This window comes from Canis lupus, chromosome 12 (assembly GCF_048164855.1).
Source record: "Canis lupus baileyi chromosome 12, mCanLup2.hap1, whole genome shotgun sequence".
Classification (NCBI taxonomy): domain Eukaryota; kingdom Metazoa; phylum Chordata; class Mammalia; order Carnivora; family Canidae; genus Canis; species Canis lupus.
In genome coordinates, this window is record NC_132849.1 from 63,590,038 (window position 1) to 63,591,022 (window position 985).

Here is a 985-nt window from a genome sequence, read left to right on the forward strand (position 1 = left end):
GTGGCCTCCGGTGATGAGAAACCAGTTTATTGAGGGAAAAGACAAGCCTAGAACGTGAGATGTCACGTCAGGAGGTGAAACCCGGGGACCTGGGGACACAGAGGCTCGTGGTCGGGACGGTCACCTGCATCCCTCCCTGTCAACCCAGGACTCACCCTGCGGTGTTTCTGAAAGGACACCCACGTCTGCTCCAGGCTGGTAGCGGCTTAGGCGTGAGGCAGCCCCTTCCCTGGCCGACGGCTTCACTTTCAGAAAATCATGTGTAACGTGCAGCTGAACCAGCGCTCGCCACCCCCCGCCCCCCCGCCCAGGGGCCTGGGTGAGCCTCCCTGGTGAGTGGCCTCCTGGAAGCAGGGCCCCCCCCAGGGGACTGGGTTAGCCTCCCTGATGGGTGGCCTCCTGGGAGCAAGGCCCCCCCCCCGGGGGACTGGGTGAGCCTCCCTGATGGGTGGCCTCCTGGGAGCAAGGCCCCCCCCGGGGGACTGGGTGAGCCTCCCTGATGGGCGGCCTCCTGGGAGCAGGGCCCCCCTGGGGGCCTGGGGTCCCATCAGCGCAGCCAACGGGGCCCCTGTGTGCTGGGCCCGTGTGACGCGCTCCCTTCCTCCCAATTCTAAGGGGGCTTCATTCTACTGGAGTGTTTCGGGCTGTTTCATAAAAACGCCCCTGAGTTTGTAATCATCTGAAGCCCGGAGCCCGGGTGGGTTTTCCTTAAAACTCCACCTGCCTTCCCACTAGTGGGGACGCCTCCTTGGCACACTCATCGCTCCGGGGTCGCAGTTCCGGGCGCTGGGAGCGTCCGCGGCCGCGGGGTGGGCTCCGGAGACGCCCGTTGCTGCCCAGACGGCTCTGTCGGGCCCGGGCACACGAGGTGCGGGCCTGCTGGGCCAACGGCCGCCGCGTGTCTCAAGCGTGGTTTTGCTCCCTCCCTTCCCCTTGTCATCATCACTGCTGGGCTTTGATTTGCCCGTGTCTCTCGGCGTTTGCT